General features: G+C 41.6%; 2 pseudogenes; one reads left to right on the forward strand and one right to left on the reverse strand.

Moving 5' to 3' along the window:
• The first annotated feature begins 4533 nt into the window (after nt 1-4533).
• Nucleotides 4534-5836, forward strand: LOC142047996 (olfactory receptor 4D2-like; annotated as a pseudogene).
• A 775-nt stretch (nt 5837-6611) lies between these two features.
• LOC116829798 (olfactory receptor 4D1-like) lies at nt 6612-26555 on the reverse strand (annotated as a pseudogene).
• Between the last annotated feature and the right edge of the window lie 486 nt (nt 26556-27041).

Here is a 27041-nt window from a genome sequence, read left to right on the forward strand (position 1 = left end):
TGGAAAATTACAGCAAAATGGAGTCTGCAGTCACATGGGCAAGTTCCTGCACACCCTGCTGAGTTACAAGGCGTATCTGCCTCCTCTTAATGGGTCAATTGTGTAACTGATGGTCCTTAATGGGCCATCAAGCAGGCTAGGCAGAGCTAACACCAACTTGTCTGGGGTGTCACCCAGAAGCCTAGCACAAATTTGAAATACAGACAGTATAACTTCAACTACAAAATGATACAGACAGCATAATCATAACCAGCAACCCAGAACCTGGACTTAGACACCTTATATGACACCCTTTACATAAGATTTGGTGCCACTACAGGACCTTGGTTGCAAACTATGTTCTATATGGTCCTAGTTTATATCAATAACGTCACACTCACATGAGAACATCCCATAGCCCAGTGGTTACAGCCTTACATGGCACATGACAGAGCCCTGCTCAGCCCACTTCTGTCCCTCAGGCAGATGACGGATTTGAACCCATGGTCTCTTAAGGGAGCACACGGACCACTGGGCTAAAAGCAATGAGGGAGGGAGGGAATTCTTCCCCACCTCTTGCAAGAAATGCCTTAGGTGCCACACCCCAGGCAAGGGCTCACAGCTGAGACAGGTGCAGAACTCCCTGGAAGGGGTGGGGCTTAACACCTCCCTTCTGCTTGCCACCTCCCATTGGCTAGCTTAGGCAAGGAGCCATGCAGCATGCTGGCTTTGTGAATCCCCTTCTCAGGCACCTGTCTCCCTGTATGGGAAGCCTGAGCACCAAACTAAAGCTTTGTGAATCCCAGTGATTTTCAAGGCACCTAAAAGTTAGTACTTGTGACTCTGATTATCATAACACCTAAATCCCTTGTTGAATCAAGGCCTAGGTACCTAAATATCTTGATAAATCAGGGACAAAGGGCCTAAAAGTTAGATGCTGCAGTACCTTAGTCCCTTCATGGGTCAAGCCCCAAATGACTTCCATGGAGCTACATTGATTTACACCAGATGAGGATCTAGTTTTTGCAGTATCTCAGATGCCATGGTAACTGCTGGAAAATGGTCAACAATGTGACACCTGTATCAGGTTGCGGTCATTGTGGGCTAGATCCACAAAGGGAACTTAGTCTTAGGCTGGGCCAGAGGGAGATGTTTCCATCTGCTCTGCTGTGAATCAAGAGTAACTCCTCTGAAGTCAATGTAGTTGTACTTTTGTAAAGCTTCTGTCAGTGAAAGAAGAACAAGGCAGATTCTCTGCATTTGCAAGAGGCTGTGAATTTAGTGACAGGAGCTTATGAAAACACATGTGTTTTTTGATCTGGCCATGAAATGAAAACATTTTGGGCCCCATTCTGTACATTTCACTGAAGCAAAAATCCACTTACCTTCAATGGGGATTTTCGTGGTATATGTCTGTAGTGGTGCCTTCTCCCAACCCCTCCACAAACGCAGTCAGAGACCAACTGAAGTGCAGCACCTGTGTCCTTTTATTGTGTGTGTCTGTTCCCACCACCTATTATTTACAGAGATCAACATTCTGGGAGACTGCTAACTTCCAAGCCAGCAGGGATCTAGAGCCCACACTTCTCCCTTTCCTATCTCTTAGCCAGCTTTATAGGGCAGGCTGGCTACCCAGGCCTGCAGGTGGATCCACTCTGGTAATTAGGTGTGGCCTCTCAGCCAGCCCAACTAATACCCTTCTTCATCTGGAACAGGGTGAACAGGCCTGGCTTGTTTCTCCTACCCAGCACCCTGTTACAATGATTCAGAGGTTTGGGTGTGCTCTCAGCATTTAACAGGGAGGTCCTAGGACAGTGATTACTGTGTTTCTCTCCCTTGCAAACCTGGGTAATGAAAATCTGAATGCATCACCCATTTAAACAAAGATCTAATTATGAAGGGACATATAGTCTCTCTGTTTCCAAAATGTGAAGATTTAGAGCTAGAGCCTGGAACTCTTACTCATATTCAGAAGCAGTAAGGCCCAGATCCTCAAAAGTACCAAGGCCTTCAACTCTGAGTGATTTCAATGAGAGGTAGGCACGTAAATATGTTTGGAGGTCTGGGCCTTTCTCCCTTGATTAACTTTATTGGCTGCAATGAAGCTACTCATTTAAGTGCCTGCTGTCCATTCGCCATCTGGCCTTTAGTTTAGTGGGCTCTTTTTATGTTTCCGTGATTTAAATTTTCTGATCAGATTGAGAACAATCATGCTGCTGTTACAGTCACTGTGAGGTTTACCTTTGATTTCAATGGGAGAACATCTACTGCTTATTGAAAACAATATGTTAACATCCATGTACAATATTGACCATCCAGGTATGTACCCAACTTCCTGAATTTCATTCTCTCGCCAAAAATCATATATCGAATGGATGTGTTTCTAGTGGATTCTGCAGGGATCGTTTTGGCCCTGTGCTATTAACATTTTTATTATGACCTGGAAGAAAACATCAATCATCACTGATAAAGTTTGCAGATAACAACAGAAATGGAGGAAGGGTAATAATGAAGAGGACAGGTCACAGATACAAAGCATTGGATCCTTGTAAGGTGGGTGCAAGCAAACAATATGTTTAATATGGCTAAATGTAAATTATACATCTAGGACAAAGAGTAGCCACTGTGTTCTGTGTATGACCCACAACAATTTAACAAGAGAATTACAGTGGTATCGGAGAATTACTTGTGCGTGCAATTCAAAGATGTACTAGACCAGTGGTCATTAACCTATTCATTGTAGAATAGAAATCAAGGGTAATGCTAAGTGTATTTGTCTGTGTTTATCTATATCCTTTAGAAGTTTTCAAACTTAGCTTGTAGATGCTAATTCCCTTTCATGTCTTAATTTCCTTACATTATGTATAAACTGCATTCAGTAACCTTAAGTCAAAGATGTGAGATAATGCAGGAAATCTAATATTATCTGCATTGTCTTCAGCTTTCCTCTTCTGTTATAATGAAGGACCGGCTAATTGTTTTATGCAAATGACCTGGCTGGCAAAATCAGGGAGAAAATCATTTAATGGAGATGCTTATCCCAGGTCCCTCTACTGAACCATACTTCCCATCTTCCTGTTGAGCTGGAATGTAGAAATTTGTAGACTCTGATTCTACATTGGCTGTGATGTAAAGATGAGACCAAATTTGAACTTGACCTTTAAGTCAGAGCTCACCAAAAGAATATCAGAAAATAGCTATGCTCTTTGCTCAAATATTTAAAGTGAATGTGAGTCGACCTGGCACCGCCTCACTCCCCTCCTCCAACTGCATAAGCCCAACAAGTCCTGACTCCTATGTCCAGCGATAACCACTTGATCAGACTGATCTCTCAGTTCCAGGAAGAGCACCCAGGAGTCCAGGGATTTCCAATTTTCTGAGGGCAGATGAGGTCAGTTCATCCTCTGTGTCCTGGATATCCTCCCTTGTGTCAGCACCAGTCAACATTGCAAACGTTCTCAGCCTGTTGAGTTTGAGTGGCTAAAAACAAACATGAACCAAATGAAACATGCTGTGAACTGTTAATGATTCCTCTTGTGATGGGAACCGCAAAGCTCTGGGGAACCGACTTCTTGATCAGACCCATTAAAGCTCAGGGGGATTTCAGAGAGTTTTTCATCTCAGCACCTGTTCAGATATTATACATGGGAAAGATTGCTGGCAACGTGACATTTCTGGAACTAGGGCCACTTCACCTGCCAGTCAGAAGGGCAGTGAACAGCTCTAAGATGTGACTTCCCAGGCCATCCTCAATCATAAGGTAGCAGCCAGTTCCGAGATCACAAGTACAGCAGTTGTGTGAGGTAATGACTCTTATTGTAGAAAATCTGCAACATTCTATTAGCGATACACATTGTAATTCCAGGGGGAGGAGGTGGGTGGGTGTATCTTTGGAAATAGACTTTTATTTTTAGAGGAGCATAAGTGAGTGAGAAGAACAGCAAACAGATACTTCCCCATCTGTGTCACGTTTCCCAATTCTAAACCAGGGATAATTATAGTGACCTCCTTTGTAAAGTGCTTTGAGATCTACATATGAAAAACACTAAAAAGAAGTAAAAATTATTAAAATTGAAAAATATCGTTTGTCTCCCAAAAAAGGAATCCAAATGAAAATTCCATGCAGAATTTGAAATTTGAAGAAAAAAAACTTGTTTGGAATTGAAATGAAAACTTGAATTTCAATATCAGGGAAATACAATTTCTTTGCTTATTTAACAACAATTTTTTTCAAAAAAAATATTTTGTTGATGTGGTGTTTTGAGACTATCTAGTCAGGATCTAGCTCTCTCCCATTTAGCATCTGAGACCCCCATGAGGAAGCGCTTTCCTTGTGATCCACAATCTTCCCTACACTGAACCCCTAGGACCTATCAGGAATCTGAATGGAGACAGTGGTTAGGAAAGGGCTTGTCTCAATGTGTAGACTGCTACTCTTCACTCCCAAGGACCCCAGGACTGGAGATGACCCTGGTGGAGCTCACTAGTTCTACTGAAACAGGGTTACTCACAAAAAGGCCTGAGGGGAGAGTGGAATTTAGTAAACAAAGGAAATTACCAAGCAAGTGTTTTTTTTGTTAAGATGGAGTTAAAATTCATTTGATATCAGTAATGCAGTGGGATTATATCATATTCATTATCATCATTGTTCCTTCTGCAGGCACATTTTGCAATTAATAAATGGAGAAGAATCTCACCACCCCAGTAACAGAATTTGTCCTCTTGGGTCTCACTCAGAATCCTGAGCTGCAGCGATTCCTCTTTGTGGTTTTCTTCATCATCTATGTGAACACTTGGCTGGGAAACTTCACCATCATCACCACTGTGATTCACCGACCACCAGCTCCACACCCCATGTACTTCCTGCTGGCCAACTTGGCTTTCTTGGATGTCAGGAAACTTGACGCCCGGGCCCACAGGCCTGGTGCCCCTTTAATTCATTTTGTTCTTGCTGCAAGCTCCAACACCCGCTTGCTTATCTCAGGAACTTGGCCTCCTCCATCCTCCCCCTTGTTCACACAGAACGGCCTCGTCTCACCTGGCAGTGTTTTGAGCTCCTTTTCTGCAGTTTCTCCCAGACTGACTTCTTGTTTGCAGCATGTTTTTGTAGTTTGCTATTGCTTTTGAGCTCGTGATGGAAGATTTTTAGAAATTTTGAATTGTGCTGTGCAATTTGCGCTTGGCTGGGAAACTTCACCATCATCACCACCGTGATCACCGACCACCAGCTCCACATCCCCATGTACTTCTGCTGGCCAATTGGCTTTCTTGGATGTCAGTGAATCATCAGTAAATGCTCCAAAATTGCTCTCAGGTCTCCTCACCCAGAGTAAAACTCTCATTCAATGAGTGCATCCTCCAGATGTTCTTCTTTCACTTCATTGCTGTGCTATGGTCTCTTTCTTGTGGTGTTGGCTGCCGACGGTACGTGGCCATCTATAAACCACGAGATACATTACTATCATGAACGGGGGTGTGTTGTGTGTAGTGTTAAATGCATGGCTGGGTGGATTGGTTCACTCTGCTGTTCAGCTTGGACTGCTCTCCAGTTGCCTTCTGTGGTCCAAATGTCCTGGACAATTTCTACTGTGATATCCCAAGTCATCAAACTGGCCTGCACGACACTCATTGGTTGAATGGCAGATGGTCTTCATGCTGGAGTGCTGCTCATACTAGTATTCATCATTCTGCTGATTTCCTACACTGTCATCTTAGTCAAGATCAGGACACATGTCATGGAAGGGAAGCGCAAGGCTCTGTCCCACTGTGGAACCCAGATTATTGTGGTGTTTTACAATTCATACCTAGCATCTTCATCTATGCTCGGCCCTTCAAGCAGTTCACGCTGGACAAGTGATATCTGTCATTTACACTGTAATCACCCGATGCTGAATTTGATGATTACACGTTGAGAAACGCTGAGATGAAAAGGCCATCAGGAGACTGATGAGGAGAATGCTTTTCTCGGGGAGGGAAAGAGAGACATAATTTATCTTCCAATCTACATTTGTGTTCAAAATCTAATTTTGCACTGTATCAGACAGCAGATATATGTGGCACGTGAAAGTTGTGGGAGTAAAAAGAGATCAAACACTGCCCACTCAAGAGAATCTGTGCTCACAAACACATATAGACTGAGGCAAGAACCTCCATGAAGTAAAAAAAGCAGTCGGTATAAATAAGAACATAGCTCCATGAGGGTAAATGGTCAGTTCCAGCGGAGGAAATGGGGGCATCCTTCCTAATAGGCTTCCACCAGTTGCTTTGACACTGAGAATTGCTGGCTGAAATCCCTCTAGAATGATTTCAAATTTGAAATCATTCTTAGAGGGATTTCAGCAGCAATTCTCAGTGTCAAAGCAATGGTGGAAGCCAATTAGGAAGGATGCCCCATTTCCTCCGCTGGAACTGACCATTTACCCTCATGGAGCTATGTCTTATTTATACCGACTGCTTTTTTTACTTCCATGGAGGTTCTTGCCCTCAGTCTATAATGTGTTTGTGAGCACAGATTCTCTTGAGTGCAGTTTTGATCTCTTTTTACTCCACAACTTTTCACGTGCCACATATATCTGCTGTCTGAACAGTGCACAAATTAGATTTTGAACACAAATGTAAGATTGGAAGATAAATTATGTCTCTCTTTCCCTCCCCAGAAGAAGCATTCTCCTCATCAGTCTCCTGATGGCCTTTTCATCTCAGCGTTTCTCAACGTGTAGATCATCAAATTCAGCATCGGGTGATTACAGTGTAAATGACAGATATCACCTTGTCCAGCGTGAACTGCTTGAAGGGCCGAGCATAGATGAAGATGCTAGGTATGAATTGTAAACACACCACAATAATCTGGGTTCCACAGTGGGACAGAGCCTTGCGCTTCCCTTCCATGACATGTGTCCTGATCTTGCTAAGATGACAGTGTAGGAAATCAGCAGAATGATGAATACTAGTATGAGCAGCACTCCAGCATGAAGACCATCTGCCATTCAACCAAGTGAGTGTCGTGCAGGCCAGTTTGATGACTTGGGATATCACAGTAGAAATTGTCCAGGACATTGGACCACAGAATGGCAACTGGAGGAGCAGTCCAAGCTGAACAGCAGAGTGAACCAATCCACCCAGCCATGCATTTAACACTACACACACACACACCCCGGTTCAGATAGTATGTATCTCAGTGGTTTATAGATGGCCACGTACCTTCGGCAGCCACACAAGTAAAGAGACCATAGCACCAGCAATGAAGTGAAGAAGAACTCTGGAGGATGACATCATTGAATGAGGTTTTACTCTGGTGAGGAGACCTGAGAGCAATTTTGGAGCATTTACTGATGATTCACTGACATCCAAGAAAGCCAATTGGCCAGCAGGAAGTACATGGGGTGTGGAGCTGGTGTCGGTGATCACGGTGGTGATGATGGTGAAGTTTCCCAGCCAAGGAAAGAAGATACTTTCAAATCTGGGGCAGGAAGAGAGGCTTTGTTTGTTCTCTCTCTGGATAGAGAGAGAGAGACCAAGCAGGTAAACCATCTCTTGAAAAGATACCTGAAATGATACATATAAAATTACAGAAATTATAAGTAAAGGCAAGGAAATGCATTTGATTATCTTTTGGTTTAGCTTGTGAATTCTCCCTGTGCTAAGAGGGAGTTTTATTCCTGTTTTTTGTAACTTTGAAGCTAAGCCTAGAGGGGAATCCTCTGTGTTTTATATCTTTTTATTTATCCTGTAAAATTACCTTCCATCCTGATTTTTCAGGTGTGATTCTTTTACCTTTTTTTTTAAACAAAATTCTTCTTTTAAGAACCTAATTGATTTTCAGTGTCTAAAAACCCAAGAGTTTGGTTTGTGCTCAATTGGTTAGTATATTATTATCAAGCCTCCCTAGGAAAGGGGATAAAGGGACTTGTGGGGAATATTCTGGGGAAACAGGGACTCCAAGTGGCCCTTTTTCCTGAATTTTTATCTAAATCACTTGGACAAGGAAAGTTTTAGCCTAAGCTGGTAGAAATAAGATTAGGGAATCTTTCATGCTGGTCCCCACATCTGTACCCCAGAACTGAGAGTGGGGAGGGAACCCTGACAGGGGCCCAGAGCAGCTTAAGACCTGCAGTTGTGGAAGGACTCCACTGCTGAGGGAGCTCTCTGCCGCTGTCTATTGGAGAGCAAAGGGAATTGAGTAGATGGGCACAGCCTCTTTTGCACTGCATTTACATGAGAGTGTGGACCATTTTGATTAAATTTTGAGTTTGGGAGGCATAAAGTGCAATAGACCTTATTGGGAGATAGAGGGACAGGATATCAAGCTGAATGTGCCTGGGGTCACCCTGACTAAACCTTCTGTTAGGCACAGTGGGAAAGGGAGCCTGAATACGCATACTTGTAAGGTTAATTATCAAACAACTGAAATGAACAACCCATTGTTAACAAGGGTGCTACACTGGCAGGAAAGTACTACTCACTCTGGATAACGGTGGCAGAATCGGACACTTAACACAAAATCCATCCAAAGTTGAAGGAACTTGTAGTTAAAAGCAAATACCAAGCCCTTACAGTCGTACTCAGACTTTACTCTGTCAATACTCAGGCAAAACTCCAACTGAATGTCCCTGAGTAAGGATACTCTGTACAAAGGTTAAAGCTCTCAGCTAGAACCATTGCAATCTCTCAGGAGCAGAAATGAAGATTAATTAAAGCATATATATTAATATAANGTGAAAAGTTTGTGGAGTAAAAAGAGATCAAACACTGCACACTCAAGAGAATCTGTGCTCACAAACACATTATAGACTGAGGGCAAGAACCTCCATGGAAGTAAAAAAAGCAGTCGGTATAAATAAGACATAGCTCCATGAGGGTAAATGAGTCAGTTCCCAGCGGGAGGAAATGGGGGCATCCTTCCTAATAGGCTTCCATCAGTTGGGCTTTTGACACTGAGAATTGCTGGCTGAAATCCCTCTAAGAATGATTTCAACTAAGGAGGAACTCATGAAAATCAGTCCCTTCTCTGAAAAAAGATCTGTTCAGTAATTTGTGTATCAGAACTAATGGGCTGATTGTAGTGAGGAAATTACTATAGAGTGTTCCAGCAGGTGAACAGGAACAATCTTATGCTTTATGGCTTAATCTTTTCTTCCTTTTACATTGACAGGGAAAAGTTGGCCCTCTTGTTGTTTTGGGCCTGAGGTTTTTTTCTTGTAGGCCTCAGGAATTTATCTGAGAACAAAACTTTTGGCTAAGAGCAAAATCTTTTGGCTAAAGAGAAAAACTTAGAACTTAGGGCCCTTTAAATCCCTGCCACAGAAGCCGATGTGGTCCGGCACAGTATACTGGCTCTTGCTGGTACACCAAATCGTATCGTACCAGCTTACTTCAACCTCTGACCAAAGGTCGCCCATCTTGTCACTCTAACCATCAGACTACAACAGAGACATTCTCTCTCTCTCTCCTCCCCAGTGTTTTTGTAAGTATTCAATTCACAGTGGAATAGCTTCAACAGGAGTGTCCATTTCTTCTGTTATATATTGCCAGGCGTAGCACTGAAGTCAATGGAAGAACGCATCATAGTAAAGACTATGCCTGAAGGGAAGTGCTTGAAGAACTGGGTCCAAAACTGCTATGTGGTTAGCAGTGAACTAGTTCTTCCCTTCCAGTCATGAAAGTTCTTGCTCTGGCCAATAAATAAATAAATAAACAAACAAACAAATAAATAAATAAATAAAGAGCCTGACCCTGGAAACACATAAGGAACATGAGGAAAATTATTGTTAGCAATAAGCCTATTGATTTCAGTGAGATTGCTGCCAGACAATGACAGAAACGTAGGGCTGGAAGGGACCTTGAGAGATCGTATAGCCAGGCCCCCTTTCCGGAGGCAGGATTAAGTATGTCTAGACCAGGGGTAGGCAAACTATGGCACGTGTGCCCAAGGTGGCAAGCGAGCTGATTTTCAGTGGTACTCACACTGCCATTGGTCCGAGGGGCTCTGCATTTTAATTTAATTTTAAATGAAGCTTCTTAAACATTTTAGAAACCTTATTTACTTTACTTATGACAATAATTTAGTTACATATTATAGACTTATAGAAAGAGACCTTCTAAAAACATTAAAAGGTATTACTGGCACGTGAAGCCTTAAATTAGAGTGAATAAATGAAGATTTGGTGCACCATTTCTGAAAGATTGCTGACCCCTGGTATAGACCATCCCTGAGAGGTGTTTGAGACAAGTTCTTCACAGGCATAGTAGTATTTGTTTGCAGCATCAGGATCCTGATAGACATTGTCAACCCGCAATCTACTCAGCTGATAGATACATAGATAGATAGATGTGTGTATGAGGATAGATAGGTAGATAGATTTTAAAGAGTGCAGGAGGTGTGGCACATGATTCTGAGTGCTCCTGCTATCTGCTGGGGATTTATGATTTATTTTAAACAGCTTCTTTCACTGCTGAAGCGTTAAACAGTAACACAAACAACAGAGACAACTGGCCAGTTAAGGGTGGAAACACAGAAAATGACTCTACACAAATAGTTTATGTCTAAAACATGCAGTGATCTCGCTGGATAACCTTGAATAATAATATTAAGCTCTCTAAGCTCTTTTACTAACAGTTATCTCAGACGATAATGCAAAAAATTCCAGAAAGAAGTTTGATTTGTAAATGTTGCAGTCCCTTGAATTTCTTCAAAAATCTCTTTGAAAAAAATCCTATATAATATCCAACAGGGAAGTCTCTCTTTCTCTCTCTCTGTAAGCCCATTGATCCAAGCCTTAGAAATAAGGGAGCTCAGAATTGTCACCTGTGGATGAAATGGGGGAAGAGGGACTGTCATAAATATAAAGGGTAAAACTTTATGTATGCAGCAAAATAAAATCCCTTCTGGCCAGAGGTACAGAATCACTTTACCTGTAAGGGGTTAAGAAGCTCAAATAACCTGGTTGGCACCTGACCAAAAGGACCAATAAAGAAAGAAGATACTTTCAAATCTGGGGCAGGGAGAGAGGCTTTGTTTGTTCTCTCTCTGGATAGAGACCAAGCAGGTAAACCATCTCTTGGAAAGATACCTGAAATGATACATATAAAATTACATAAATTATAAATAAAGGAAAGGAAATGCATTTGATTATCTTTTGGTTTAGCTTGTGAATTCTCCCTATGCTAAGAGGGAGTTTTATTCCTGTTTTTTGTAACTTTGAAGCTAAGCTTAGAGGGAATCCTCTGTGTTTTATATCTTTTTATTTACCCTGTAAAGTTACCTTCCATCCTGATTTTGCAGGTGTGATTCTTTTACTTTTTTAAAAAATAAATTCTTCTTTTAAGAACCTGATTGATTTTCAGTGCCTAAAAACCCAGGGGTTTTTTTGTGGTCAATTGGTTAGTATATTATTCTCAAGCATCCCTAGGAAAGGAGGTGAAGGGACTTGGGGGAATATTTTGGGGAAAGAGGGACTCCAAGTGGGCCTTTTTCCTGAATTTTTTTGTAAATCACTTGGACAAGGAAAGTTTTAGCCTAAGCTGGTAGAAATAAGATTAGGGGAGCTTTCATACGGGTCCCCACATCTGCCCCAGAGCTCAGAGTGGGGGGAACCCTGACAGGGGCCCAGAGCAGCTTAAGACCTGCAGTTGTGGAAGGACTCCACTGTTGAGGGAGCTCTCTGCTGCTGTCTATTGGAGAGCAAAGGGAATTGATTGGATGGGCCCAGCCTCTTTTGCACTGCATTTACATGAGTGAGAGTGTGGACCATTTGGGTTAAATTTTGAGTTTGGGAGGCATAAAGTGCAAAAGACCTTATTGGGAGATAGAGGGACAAGACATCAAGTGAATGTGCCTGGGGTCACCCTGACAAGCCTTCTGTTAGGCACAGTGGGGAAAGGGAGCCTGAATATACATACTTGTAAGGTTAATTATCAAACAATTGAAATGAACAACCCATTGTTATCAAGGGGGCTACACTAGCAGGAAGGTACTACTCACTGTGAACAAGGGTGGCAGAATCAGACACTTAAACACAAATCCAGCCAAAGTTGAAGGAACTTGTAGTTAAAAGCAAATACCAAGTCCTTACAGTCGTACTCAGACTTTACTCTGTCAATACTCGGGCAAAAACTCCAACTGAATGTCCCTGAGTAAGGATACTCTGTAAAAGGTTAAAGCTCTCAGCTAGAACCATTGCAATCTCTCAGAGCAGAAATGAAGATTAATTAAAGCATATATATTAATATACTAAATTTAATTAATGATTAATTAAATCATATAGCCACATATACATACTAATTCACAAACTGAAAGTAATAGAATAATTAAAGTAAAGGCCTTAGTCTATAACCCTTTATAAATCAATGACATTGATCATGAAGGATTTGCCCACATCTTAATCAGCCAAGAAGAAGAGTCATGAATCATGATTGTAGGGGAAGTTGGTTAATTTGGGTTCATTGCAAAATTTTCCAAAAACCCCAAAAACCTGAGGCCACTGCGATTTGACAAAGCATAATCTAAGAATTCTTTCTTTCTTTTCTTTCTTTCTCTCTTTCTTTCTTTCTTTCCACTCTTGCAAAAGATCAAAGGTGTCAGCTTGTGGCACTCCTACTCTCATTCATAAGCACTGATTTCAGTGAGAGTTAGGTACCTAAATATCTTTTTAAAATTTGACCTTACTCACTTGAGAGTCTTAGGTCATGTTTACACTAGCACTTTTGTCAGTATAACTTATGTCACTCAGGGGTGTGAAAAAATACCCCGCTGAACAACATAAGTTACACCGACAGAAGTGCCAGTGTGGACAGCACTATGTTTAAGGACACAAGAGCAAACTATCCCAACTGCATAGAAAATATAGGAAGTATAGTGAGAAATCATCCTGGCTAACCAGGAAATCTTCAGTGATCTAAACTCAAACAAAAGTCCTACAAAAAGTGGAAACTAAGTTATATTACAAAGGGTGAATATAAGCAAATAACACAAGTATGTAGGGACACAAATTCGAAAGGCCAAGGCACAAAACAAGATTAAATTAGCAAAAGACATAAAGGGTAACAAGAAAAACATTATCAAATACATTAGAAGCCAGAGGATGACCAAGCACACAGTAGGCCTGTTACTTCAATGAGGGGGGAAAAAACAATACCAGAAAAAGTGGAAATGGCAGAGGTGCTTACTGACTTGTTTCGGTTTCAGCCCAAGAAGGTTGGTGGTGATTGAGCATCTAACATAGTGAATGCCAGTGAAAATGAGGTAGAATTAGGCTAAAATAGGGGAAAGGACAAGTCAAAAATTACTTAGACAAGTTAGATGTCTTCAAGTCACAAAGCCTGAAGAAATGCATCCTAGAATACTCAGGGAGCTGAGTGAGGAGATATCTGAGCCATTAGTGATTATCTTTGAAAAGCCATGGAAGATGGGAGATATTCCAGAAGACTGGAAAAAGGGAAAATATAATGTCAATCTATAAAAAGGGAGATAAGAACAACCTGGGAATTACAGACCAGTCAATTTAACTTCTGTACCCAAAAAGATAATGGAACAAATAATTAAGTAATCAATTTGCAAACATCTAGAAGACAATAAGGTGATAAGTAAACAGCATGGACTTGTCAAGAACAAATGATGTCAAACCAACCTGATAGCAGGCTAACAAGCCTTGTGGATAGAGGGGAAGTAGTAGATTTTTTATATCTTGACTTTAGTAAGGTTTTTGATACTGTCTCACATGACCTCACAAACAAACAAGAGAAATACAACCTAGATGGAGCTACTATAAGGTGGGATGCATAACTGGTTGGAAAACTATTCCCAGAGAGTAGTTATCAGTGGTTCACAGTCATGCTGGAAGGCCATATCAAGTGTGATCCCACAGGGATCAGATCTGGGTCCAGTTCTGTTCTATATCTTCATCAATGATTTACATCATGGCATAGAGAGTACATTTATCAAGTCTGCGGATGATGATGCCAGGCTGGGAGGGTTTTGCAAGTGCTTTCGAGGATAGGATTATAATATAAAATGATCTGGACAAACTGGAGAAATGGTCTGAAGTAAATAAGATGAAATTCAATAAAGACAAATGCAAAGTACTCCACTTAGGAAGGAACAATCAGCTGAATACATACAACATGGGAAATGACAGCATAGAAAGGAATTCCACGGAAAGGGAAGAGCCCCACAAGCCCGAGTCAGCTGACACTGGCCAGCTGGGGATGTTTAATTGCAGTATAGATGTATCCATAGATACATGCCTATCACTGGCCAGCTCTTTTTAGGTCCATTGCCTTCAAAGTTCTCAGCCTCTTTGGCTGGAGGTGGCCTCAGAGGTTACGTCTACACTGTAGTGTAATCTCAGGGTTCAAACTCAGGATCAAGCCTAATTCCCCTTCCATCTACATGCAAACTGTGCTAACCAAGGGCTCAGATCAAGGATCCCACAGGGGTGGAGGATCCAAGCCTGAGTCAAGCCACGACCAGGGTTCAAACTCTGCTGCTTTGCAGTGTAGACACAGTCTCACTGGACTTGTGCTTTGGGGGGTATGTCTACAGTGCAATTAAACACCTCATAGGGAGGGAAAGTCCTAGAGCCTGGCATCCAGCCGAAACATCTACACCACAATTTTACAGCCTCACAGCCTGAGCCACTCAAGCCCAAGTCAGCTAACACTGGCCAGCTGTGGGTGTTTAGTTAGATTCAAAATAAATTCCTCCTACCACCAGCTCCTTCTGCTCACCTTTCTGCAGGATGAATGGGCTGTTTTCTATGGTCTATTTGGGGCGGTATTGTGCTGGAGCTTACACCCAATACACTAGGGGATTTTACACCCATGTATTCCCATTGCTTCTCTCTGATTGGGCTGTAAAAAAACTGCAGCATTAGGATTTTCAGTGTAATCTTTTCCCTTTTTTGGCTTGAGAGTCCCTAAGCCTAATTCTCATTCACATTAAAACCACTTCATGTGGCTCTGGCAATGTGACAGAGCATTGTGAGAGAATGTAATTTATGTCTATTTTCAGGCACCTTTTACACTGCTAGAGTCGTACAAGGCAGCCTCCATGTCAATGGGATTCTGGTCATCCAAGCCAAATTCTACTCTAAGGCGACATCTACTTTGGGAGCTAGGGGAGTGGCGGTACAGGCTTTCTGCCTCAAGTATACACCCATGGGGTCTAATCAGGTTTGCACTCAGGGTGACTAGCACATGGTACTGTCGCTTACCATTGCCTGTGTTACTGTTGCCACACTCCTAATTTTAGCACATTAGCTCAATGAGAGATAGCACAGGTATGTCTCCACCAGCTGGGAGTCACATTCCTAGCTCCAAGTGTAGATGTTAGCCTAAGTTACACCCATGTAAATTGAGATTAAGGTCCTCATATTGCACACCCATTAGTCTGATCCAAAGACAGACCTGGTCTGTTTTGAACCTTTTTTGGAGGCGGAGGAAACTTAGAAATTGGAATGTTTTGCAAAACGAGCTTTTTGTTTTTGACCAGCATTATAAAGAACCAGACACAGCCGATAGCTGCAACACAGTGCCAGAGACCACAGTGCTAGAAACTTGTTGAAGGGAAAGGTCTTTACTTTGTCTGAGCTGGAAGCCAGGATTGGGGCCAGCTGAGTCAGAGCAGTGCTAGCAACACCAGCCTTTCAGTGGACAGAAGGTACCTGCCAGTGAAAGGTCCGGTGTAAGCTTGACTTCTCCTAGTGTCAGCAAGGGACTCTCAGTGTATGATCAGCCTTGGGGCCCATCTGAATAAGGCAAATCTGCAGTAAATTGGAGCAGACTCTGCCCCTGCAGACTGAGCCCTTGTCAAAACACATATCCTGAAACTGACCAGCACCTCTGACATGAACTGGCCCCATTGGTATGTCTACACTGCAAGGGTGTGGCCAGGGTTAGCAGAACTAGAGTTGGCAGAACCTGTGTTTGGTAACCTAGGGCTTGAGAGTCTACACTCATTTGTAAACCCAGTTTAGGAATTTTTGATCCTTGTGTTCCAACCTGGGGCTCCAGCATCTACACTGTATTATGTGGGCCTGAGTCCAATCCCTGACATCCAAGCATCCTCCCCAAATGTTGTAGCATTTTTTCATAGTGGTACATGAAAACTTAACTGTCTACCAAATATTGACTGTCGAGAGGACACAAGGAAGCGGCCATGTACTGTGTGAATACTTCTGATGGATGCCATGGTATCTCTACATTGCAATTAAACACCCACAGCTGGCCAGTTATCTGATTGGGTTGAGTGCTCAGCTGTGGGGCTGTAAAATTGTGGTAGATGTTTGGACCGGATGCCAGGCTCTAGGACCTTCCCTCCCTTGAGGTGTTTAATTGCACTGTAGACATACCGTCCAAACACAAGTCCAGTGAGGCTGTGTCTACACTGCAAAGCAGCAGAGTTGAACCCTGGTCGTGGCTTGACTCAGGCTGATCTCCACTCCTGTGATCCTTGATCTGAGCCCGGTTAGCACAGTTTGCATGTATATGAAAGGTTTAGGCTGATCCTGAGTTTGAACCCTGCGTTTACACTACAATGTAGACATAACCTCTGAGGCCACCTCCTGCCAAAGGCTGAAACTTTGAAAGCAATGGACCTAAAAAGGGCTGGCCGTGTATAGGCACGGATCTATGGATACATCTATACTGCAACTAATTAATCCCCAGTGCAGTGTGTCAGCTGACTCGGGCTTGTGGGGCTCATTCCTTTCCGTGGAATCCTTTCTAGGCTGTTATTCCCATTTTGTATGTGTGCAGCTGATTGTTCCTTCCTAATGGAGTACTTTGCATTTGTCTTTATTGAATTTCATCTTATTACTTCAGACCATTTCTCCAGTTTGTCCAGATCATTTTATATTATAATCCTATCCTCCAAAACACTTGCAACCCCTCCCAGCCTGGCATCATCTGCAGACTGATAAAATGTACTCTCTATGCCATGATGTAATCATTGATGAAGTATTGAACAGAACTGACCCAGATCTGATCCCTGTGGATCAACTTGATATGCCCTTTCAGCATGACTGAACCCTGATAACTACTCTCTGGAATTGTTTCCAACCAGTTATGCATCCACCTTATAGTAGCTCTGTCATAAACAGATAGCTAAGGTTAATGTTTCTTTACCTGTAAAGGTTAACAAAGGAACCAAACACTGACCAGAGGACCAATCAGAAAACCAGATTTTTCAATCTCAAGGAGGAACTTCTGGGTGTGTTTTCTCTCTCTGTTGCTCCGCTCTGAGAGTGAACTGTTTCTCTCCAAGCTTTCTAATCTTCTGTTCCAATGTAAGTACAAAGTAGAAGACAATAGGTTTTTATTTTTTGTATTTACATGTGTGAGTTTGCTGGAATTTTTATTGTATTTTCTTTTTGAATAAGGCTGTTTATTCATTTTTCTTTAGCCAAATACCCTGTATATTGTCAATTTGATTTAGAGATCATTTTTATGTCTTTTTCTTTCTTTTTATATAGAGCTTTCTTTTTAAGACCTGTTGGATTTTTTCCTAGTTAGAACTCACCAGGGAATTGGTGGGGAGGAAGGAAACAGGGGGGAACGGAATATCTCTATGTGTCAGACTTGCAAAGATTACCTTTGCAGGGACTCTGACTGATGGTGAAAGAAACTTGATCTCTCTGTTTTGCATTTCAAGGAATTGAAATAGGATGATCGTCCAGGGCCATCCAGGAAGGGGATTCCTGGGAGGAAATAAAGAGGAGACAAGGGGAGGGGGTTATTTCCCTTTGTTGTAGACTTAGGGCATCTGAGTCTTGGGGTCCCCCAGGGAAGTTTAGGGGAGACCAGAGTGCGCCAGACACTGGAATCTGGCTGGTGGCAGCGCTATCAACTCTAAGCTGTTAATTAAGCTTGGAGGTTTCATGCTAGTATCTTATTTTCTGAACTCTAAGGTTCAGATCTGAGTACGAAAGCTATGATATGGGCTCCATCTAGGTTGTACTTCTCTAGTTTGTTAGGTCATGTGAGACATTACTAAAGTCAAGATATAAAAAATCTACTACTTCCCCTTTATCCACAAAGTTTGTTAGCCTGCTATCAGGTTGGTTTGACATCATTTGTTCTTGACAGGTCCATGCTGTTACTGATCAACTTATTATCTTCTAGATATTTGCAAATTGATTACTTAATTATTTGTTCCATTATCTTTTGGGTACAGAAGTTAAATTTACTAGTCTGTAATTGCCAGGTTGTTCTTATCTCCCTTTTTAGAGATTGATATTATATTTTCCCTTTTCCAATCTGCTGGAATATCTCCTATCTTCCATGACTTTTCAAAGGTAATAACTAATGGCTCAGATATCTCCTCACTCAGCTCCCTGTGTATTCTAGGATGCATCTCTTCAGTCTCTTGTGACTTGAAGACATCTAACTTGTCTAAGTAATTTTTGACTTGTCCTTTCGCTATTCAACTTCTAATTCTACCTCATTTTCCCTGGCATTCACTATGTTAGATGCCCAATCTCCACCAACCTTCTTGGTGAAAACCGAAACAATTCAGTAAGCACTTCTGCCATTTCCACTTCTTTCTGGTATTGTTTTTTCCCCCTCATTGAAGTAACAGGCTTACCATGTCCTTGATAATCCTCTGGCTTCTAATGTATTTCCATAATGTTTTCTTGTTACCTTTTATGTCTTTTCCTAATTTAATCTTGTTTTGTGCCTTGGCCTTTCAAATTTTGTCCCTACATTCTTATGTTATTTGCTTATATTCACCGTTTGTAATTTAAGTTAGTTTCCACTTTTTGTAGGACTCTTGTTTGAGTTCAGAACATTGAAGATTTCCTGGTTAAGCCAGGGTGATTTCTCACTATGCTTCCTATATTTTCTATGCAGTTGGGATCGTTTGCTCTTGTGCCCTTAAACATAGTGCTGTCCACACAGGCACTTCTGTCAGTGTAACTTAGATTGTCGAGTGGGGTATTTTTTCACACCCCTGAATGACACAAATTATACCGACAAAAATGCTAGTGTAAACATGGCCTAAGACTCCTCAAGTGAGTAAGGTCAAAATTTTAAAAAGATATTTAGGTACCTAACTCTCACTGAAATCAGTGCTTATAAATGAGAGTAGGAGTGCCACAAGCTGATACCTTTGATCTTTTGCAATAGTGGAAAGAAAGAAAGAAAGAAAGAAAGAAAGAAAGAAAGAAAGAAAGAAAGAATTCTTAGATTATGCTTTGTCAAATTGCAGTGGCCTCAGGTTTTTGGGGTTTTTTGGAAAATTTTGCAATGAACCCCAAATTAACCAACTTTCCCCTACAATCATGATTCATGACTCTTCTTCTTGGCTGATTAAGATGTGGGCAAATCCTTCATGATCAATGTCATTGATTTATAAAAGGGTTATAGAGGTGAAGACCTTTTACTTTCATTATTCTATTGTTTCGAGGATTCTTGTGAATTAGCCGTATATCTGTGGCGTATATGATTTTATTAATCATTAATTAAATTTAGTCTTATTAATATATATGCTTTAATTAATCTTATTGTCGTGGTCCTGAGAGATTGCCAATGGTTTCTAGCTGCGAGCTATAAACCAGCCTCTTACGAAGTATCCTTATCAGCGAGACCCATGAGTCTGAGCGTTTGCAACGGACTTGCCCAAACCGGAGATATATTGAACATGAGGATAACAGTCTGGAGTAGACTGTAAGGACTTCAGAGCCATCGCACGAAGAGCGTATTGTTTTTAACTACTCAAGTGCTTCTGTATCAACTTGTGGCGTGACTTTTGTGATTAGTGTTCTGCTACTGCCACCCTGTTTCGCACTGAGTAGTACCTTCGTGCCAGTGTACGCCCCTTGTCTGTTAATCAATGGGTTTCGTTCAACTCAGTTGTCAATTGTATTGCATAAGTATAACCTTACAAGTATGATGATATTCAGGCAATGCCCGTTTCCCAACTGTGCCCTAGACAGAAGGCTTTGGTGTGCAGAGTGACTCAGGCACATTCAGCTTGGATGTTACTTTTCCCTGCTGGTGCTCCCAGATAAGGTCTATTGCACTTTTAGCCTCCCAACTCAACATTTACCAAAATGGTCCACATCTTCATTGTAAATGTGCAGTGCAAAAGAGGGCTGGGCCTATCCAATCAATTCGCCTCTTGCTTCCAAATAGACAGCAGCAGAAATGAGCTCCCTCAGCAGTGGAGTCCTTCCCACAATTGCAGCTTTAGCTGCTCTGGGCCCTGTCAGCTTTCTGGGAACACTTTTGCTTTGTCACCCCTGCAATTTTCCACTGAAAACAGTCTGAATGGAACATTTATGATCACTCCTGTCACAGACACTGCAGCCATATAATAGGTCTTGGTTTCGTGACCAGCTCTAGAGTTGAGTTATGATAGTTCCTCCCACTAAACTGATCATGATGCTCATTTCATCCCTGTGCGGTCTTCAAAGGGGAAAGTAGACTGGAAATTTCAGAGGAGACCAAAGAAGTTTGATCCCAACGCTCATTGAAATTTAATGATGTTGGCACATCACTTCTTGTCATTCCTTTGAAACTCTCATCTTAAATCAGGAGATCTAGATTCTGCTCTAAGGTCTCCCACTGACAGTGTGAGTTTAAAGAACCTACACAACCTTTGTGACTCCAATGTCCGTGTCAAAGTATTCTTTCCTCAATCTGAAACTTAGAGTCCAAAAATGAGGTACTAACATGAATTCCTCTAAACTTAATTAGCAGCTTAGATCTGATACGCTGCCACCAAACAGGACTCTAAGCAGCTGGTAAACTCTGGTCTCACCAAAACCTTCCCTGGGGACTCCCAAGATCCAGACCCCCTGGATTTTAATACAAGGAAAGTAAACTCTTTCCCTCACTAATGCCTCTCCAACTTTTCCCTCCTTGTGTTACCCTGGAATATCAATGGGATTCAACTCCTTGAATTTTAAAACAGAAGCTTTCCACCTCTAAGATAATAGTGTATGAAATGAGCAGGAGGATGAAGATAATTATGGCAAGTATTCCACTTTGGGAGATCATAAGCAACTCAAACAGGTAGTTGTTGTGCAGTCCAATTTGACAGCTTGTGGGATATCGCAGAAGAAATTTTCTAGGACATATGACCCACAGAACAGTAATTGGATGACCAGTCCTATCTGAATAACAGATTGAGCCAATCCACCCATCCATGTGCCTGCCACTAACCGTACACACACGGGTTTATAATAGTCAAGTATTGCAATGGTTTATGGATGGCCACGTAGCTATCGGCGGCCATCATCGCAAGTAAAAAGACCGTAGCACCACCAATGAAGTGGAAGAAGAATATCTGGAGGATGCACCCATTGAATGAGATGGTTTTGTGCTGGGAGAGGAGACCCAACAACATCTTCGGCACACTGACTTTAGAATCACTCATATCTATGAAAGCTAGGCTGGCCAGCAGGAAGTACATCGGGGTGTGGAGTGATTGGTTGGAGATCACGGTGGTGATGATGATGAAGTTATCCAGCCAGGTTATCAGGTAGAACATGGAAAAGATGATGAAAAGGAATCACTGTAGTTCAGGACATTGAGTGAGGCCCAAGAGGACAAATTCTGTCACTGAAGCAGAGGTTCTTCTGCTCCATTTTGTGTCCTTAAAATATACCTAGAAACAGAAGAAAAATAATAATAATAAATAATTTTTTATATTTTTCCACTTTTAAATTACTGATATTAAATCAATGTTAACTCCACCTTAAAAAAGACATTGATTATGGGTAATTCCTGATTTTCCTAAACACTATCTCCGCAGTACCATTGCAGGGGAACCCTGCTTTGGCAGACCCTAAGAGCTACCCCCATTGGAGATATGTATAGGGTGCTTAGAAGCGAAGAGGAGTGGTTTGCTCATGAAAGAGGCACTACCTAACTCCAGTCTGAATTTCTCTTCCTGCAGCCCTGGTGGTGCAGTGCTCCCAAAGTCCGTAGAGTCTTCTTGGAGCCTAGAGGTTCTTCATTGGGAAGGATAGGAGTTGCAAAGGGTTGCACTTACCTAGAAATTCTCAGAGTCTAGAAGTTCTCAGCCTGACGGTCACAAACAAGTGTCAGAATGTCATTATGACCAGATTGACCTACATGTATGGCTAAACGGGAGGAAGGTCCCAACTAGATGGGAGCTGGAATGGAAAAACTTGAAAGCTACCAAATTAAGGGATTCAGATGCTGAATGTATGGCCTCAATAACAGAGGTGCTGAACACATTAACTTTTCCCCTTTATAGTGGCTCAGCCACCAAAGAGATTCCATATTACTGACTCATCTTTTCTGAGGTGAGCAGAAAAGTTGGTTCACTGTATTTCAGTATCTATGGATTAAGCTGCTGAACTTTATATGATGAACCAGCATTTAAAATTGTGATGTCCATGTATGTACTTAACCAGAGGATGTAGACACCCGATTTTCATTGAAATTTTGGAAAATCTCTACAGCTGCTTGAAAAAGACATTATTTCCAGAAAAACCTTTCAAAGGAAAAATATGACATTTTTGGCTCAAACATTTTTCACAGGGATTTTTTTTTAAAATGTGACAAAATGTTAGTGTTCATTTCATTGCTAGTCAAAACCCAATTTTTTTGATCACTTTTATACTGACATTCTAATTTTCATTCAGCATTTGAAAAAACACGAATTCTATTTTTCATTTTTTGGTGTTTATATTCTCCATGTTTCCATGCATTTTCTCTCCCATTTTTAGTTTGTCATTTTGAAAAATTGGGGGAGGAGGAGACGGAAAGAAAAAAGTGAGAGAAGGTGAAAAAAAAGGGTTTAGATTACTTTTCGCCCACTTAAAAATTTAAAAACTGAAATGTTTGGTTCAAGGTTTCATGAAACAAATATTTGTCTTTCAAATATTCACATGATTTTTTTTTTTAAAAATTAAAACAGATTTTCCCATCCACAATCTGTTGACAGAATTATGTATTTACTTATTTCTTTATCTGTTTCTGTAAAAGAATATCAACCAGCTCTAAATGGCAGTGAGATATTGCATTGACAGTGTGAGGAGGATGGTTTTGTGGATAACCACTAGCTTTGGGCTCAGAGGAGTAAGGTTCGCTTTCTGTTCTGCCACATACAATCTTTCTGCTCATGGATAAGTTACATCCCCTCCTGGTGTGGGATTCTCCAAAGAGAATAAGGAAGTTAAGTGACAGATTCCATTTCATCTTCGGTTTGATAAGTGCATTCCTAAAATCTCGCGAGTCCTTTGAAAAATCACAAACTTGGTCCCTCAGTTTCCCTAACTGAAATGGGGTAATTCTGCAGTTCCCCTGCTTGGCAGGAGGGCTGTGAGGCTCAATCCTCTAATGACCATACAATGGCGAAAAGATGGATAAGTTTAGGGAGAAGATAGTGAAATTGTGGGGAGGAGGCATTGTCAACGAGCATCCTGTAGACCTCAGAGACTTCCTACTATAGTGCAGCTTTTCAGGTTTGGAGGTTTACACGGGACATGTCCAAGGACTGAACTCAAGGTATCTTGATTTAAAAGCATGAGTCAAATTAAGTGACCACAGCTGTTAGGTCAGCTACTCTAGGAGAACCATAAATCTCTGTCCATGCTCATGCCAATCAAATAGAGAGGCACACTGTATTCGCATGGGCTGCACCTCGATCTCTGTTAGACACGTAACTTTTGAACATTTCAGGCACTTTTAGGTTGAGAGTTCCCAAGGAGACTAAGGGATTTAGGTGCCCAGCTCCTGTTGAAATTCTGATAGCTTTGAAATCCCAAACACTACTAGACAACTAAAACAGATAAGCTTTTATAAAAGCAATTCCACAACGGGAATCTCACTGTGGTTTTTATCTGCATATCCGGACACTTTCCTGGCTCTTTCTCACTGTCATTCACACCTTCACACTCTCCCACTGACATCTCTCTCAGATCTGAGCAGTTTACAGCCCTGCCATGGGAGAAACCTAATCTGAGAGACATAGGCACAGGAAGAGGTCAGATGACTCTGTGAGTGTTAAATGTTATCTCCCCAACCACGTCATTCTTTCTTTATCAGTGAGGTCTCTGAGTATCTGACCTCCTTATAATAACAGTACCTATCTCTAGTATCACATTGCATGTTTTATGAATCAAGAGTCAATTCCTAACATGACCTGCCGTGTCTGTGATCTCAGAGCCAGCTTCCTCCAAATGATCGAGAATGGCTTGGGAAGTCAATCCTCAGAGCTGATCATTGTGGTCCTGAACAGCAAGAGACGACCTGATCCCAAGGAGCACAGCCCCAGACATCTTATTAACCTCCAGTTAATCTGATAGTAGGAGCAAAGAGTGTCTGAAATACCCTTGAGATTTGGTAGGCACAATGAAGAAAGTTATTGTTTTGGAGATTTGGGGATTCATTCACAAGAGGAGTGATTAATAACTTCATGGCATTTTTCAGTCTCTTTATGTGTTTATTCTAGCCATGCAAATTTTAGAGGGTTTGAAAATTCCTTCCTGTGCTGAGGCTAATTGGGACACAGTGGAAGAATTGGATATCCGACTGGCCTCCGAAGCTGAGGAAAGCCAATGACTGCTGGCTTTTGTTCCTGGAACTGAGAAGGATAGAGCTAAAGAAGGAGTTAGAGCACGAGAGAGAAAATTCAAGGCTTCTTGGTTCCATGTCAGTTCTGGATAGGGAGTGATCTCAACAATTAGAGCAGGGGGAAATTGTATTTCTGAATCCCTCATGCGCCCCTTCGATATATATTGTCCAAGATCTTTACTGAGGAATTGGTAACATTTGGTGAGATATGATTAAAAAAGATCAAAGTCCAAAGTTGGTCTGCTTTCGGGCTCAGTAGCCAAAATACAATCAGGGACCTGAAATGTCAATACTGAGCTTCAGCAGGCTCCTGGGGACACCTATATTAACAAGGTATAAACATCTGAGTTAGAACATCCTGCTACCTAATTATATCAGGCAATTCAGTAACAACAGTGATGACATCCTTTTTAGTGCTTAGAATAGAATAGATTAGAATAGAAATCTAATCTGTTGGTTCTGATCATGCCAAGTCATTACAACTAGAATTGGATGAATAATGGACTTTTTTGGTTAATTGGCTGTTTACAAATTTGAAATTAATGCTCAGTTTAAAGTCAAACAGAAAATAATTTTAAAAAACCCCCAACATTTTGGTGATTAAAAAGTTCAAGAAGTTTTGACCTCGAAAAAAACTGACACATTGGTAATGTCAAAGCAAAGTGTTTCATTCTGTATCAATCTGAGAAATTTTGTTTAGACTTTCAAGTGTTTTGCAAAAAGCAAATAAAATATTTCCAAAACCACAGAAGGCAAACAGCATGGTGGTAGTGGTAGGATGCTCCCTCATAAGCCATACGCAGTGGTCATGGCAATCATCAAAAAACTAAGAAACTTGGATTCATTCCCCCTCAATGCCCATCTAATGAGAATAAAGGAATTGAAAGTGTAGGAAAACACCCCGACACTGGGCAATGCGGTAGTCTTGCCTGAGTTCTTAGTCTTGCCTATTGAAGCTGTTCAATATTTCTTTTATAAATAATTAAAGTTCCAATAGAGCAGGAATATGACGTTGTGTCTCCCCGTTCTGAGGGGACCACATCGCCAATCAAGCAGTAGAGCAATACTCTATATCACCCAGGCCAAAAACTACATACTGCCATTCATATTGGCAATTCACAGTCATTCATGATGGCAGCGGATAGTCACTGAGCAAGGGAAAAAGAGTGCGGTATCCTTATAGCACTTTGCCCAACTTAAACACTGAGCATCCTCTTATCGTTCAACCTGCTGCCGTCAGTGATCCCTGTTCCCATTACATGCTGCTCTCAAGGATGCCAGGATAGCCTCGCCCTCACCACCCTCTGTCCCCACTCACCTCTGTTGAATACCGTTAGGGTGACCAGATGTCCTGATTTTATAGGGACGGTCCTGATTTTGGGGTCTTTTTCTTGTACAGGCTCCTATTAACCCCGCCCGCTCACCCCAATCTTGATTTTTTCACATTCGCTGTCTGGTCACCCTTAATACCAGTCCTTTATTTTTTTTTATATTCCCGTCGAATGATCTGAAAATCATTGACTTTTTTTAAGATATTACGGTCAGAACTAGCTTGTCACTTTTGTCTCAGAGCAGTGTTGGTTCAGGAGATCGTACAGGTACTTCTTAATTTATAATGAAAGAGGTGCTCGGATTCTGGCAATTTTTTTACATTCATAACTGATGTAACAATCCCAGAGGTACCGGGGCTACGAATTCACAAGCATAGAGTACTGCGGCTCAGCCCTGTCAAGCCCTAGCACAAATTAAGCACTGCTTACAGGACTATAGATAATTATAATTCACTTTTGGACCTGAAAACCAAATTCTGATACACAGGGAGTGAAGAGCTGTTCAAGAAGTACAGTGTGGAAGGATCACAGTGTGAAGCTGATGGTCACTGATCACAACTGTGACGATGATAAAATTTCCAGAGCCAAGTGCTCACATAGACTATATAAAAAAATAGAGAGGAAAGGCTGCAGCTCAGGACTTTGAGTGAGGCCCCAGAGAACAAATTCTGTTACTGGGACGGTGAGGTTCTTCTCCATATATTAGCTATAAAATGTGCCTCCAGAGGAGAGAGTGATGATAATAATTATGATGTAATTCTGGTGCATTATTGATAATAAATTAATATTAAACTCCACCTCTAAAAAATATTTGTTTGGGAATTACCTTTATTTGCTAAATTTCACACGGTCTCTTTTGCCCCAATAGTGCATAACTCTTCCTCAGTGAAACTTAAGAGCTCCACTACTGATTGTCTCCAGTTCTGGGATCCTTGGGAGAGAAAGAGGAGTGGACTACTAATCCAAACAAGCCCTCAGCCAACCATTGTTTCCATTAACCGCCCTGCAGCCCTGATCGTGAAGCACTCCCGTGATCCCCAGATTCCTGATGGGGACCTAGAAGTTCAGGGTTGGGAAGAATGTGGATCATAGAATATCAAGGTTGGAAGGGACGTCAGGAGGTCATCTGTTCCAACACCTTGCTCAAAGCAGGACTAATTCCCAACTAAATCATCCTAGCCAGGG

Source organism: Chelonoidis abingdonii, chromosome 20 (assembly GCF_003597395.2).
Source record: "Chelonoidis abingdonii isolate Lonesome George chromosome 20, CheloAbing_2.0, whole genome shotgun sequence".
NCBI lineage: Eukaryota > Metazoa > Chordata > Testudines > Testudinidae > Chelonoidis > Chelonoidis abingdonii.